Genomic DNA, 433 nt, shown 5'->3' on the forward strand with positions numbered 1-433 from the left:
AGGGCCGATCCAGCCCGTTTTAAATGAATAAAACTAAAAAAAAAAAGGCTGTACCCTTTTTTGTAATGATGTTTACTTTGAATTTATATTAGTTCACACAAACACTCCATCCAGGCTTTTGTTCCAGCCCTCCGGTCCAGTTTAAGAACCCATTGTGGCCTTCGAGTCAAAAAGTTTGCCCACCCCTGCCCTAGAGCCATCACTAAAATAACAAACACAATTAAAGCTAATGAGCCAACAAAAAAAGAGGAAATTGAGTTATTAATATGCTCACTTAATACACAAAAAGACATAAAACAAAGGAAGAGGGACAAAGAAGAGATGGAACTAATAGAACAAATAGCAAGATGATAGTTATTGACAAACTAGATCAATAATCATATCAAATCTAAGTAGTCTAAATACTGCAATTAAAACCATAGACTGTGATATT

Source organism: Myotis brandtii, unplaced genomic scaffold, assembly GCF_000412655.1.
Source record: "Myotis brandtii unplaced genomic scaffold, ASM41265v1 scaffold1532, whole genome shotgun sequence".
NCBI classification, from domain to species: Eukaryota; Metazoa; Chordata; class Mammalia; order Chiroptera; family Vespertilionidae; genus Myotis; species Myotis brandtii.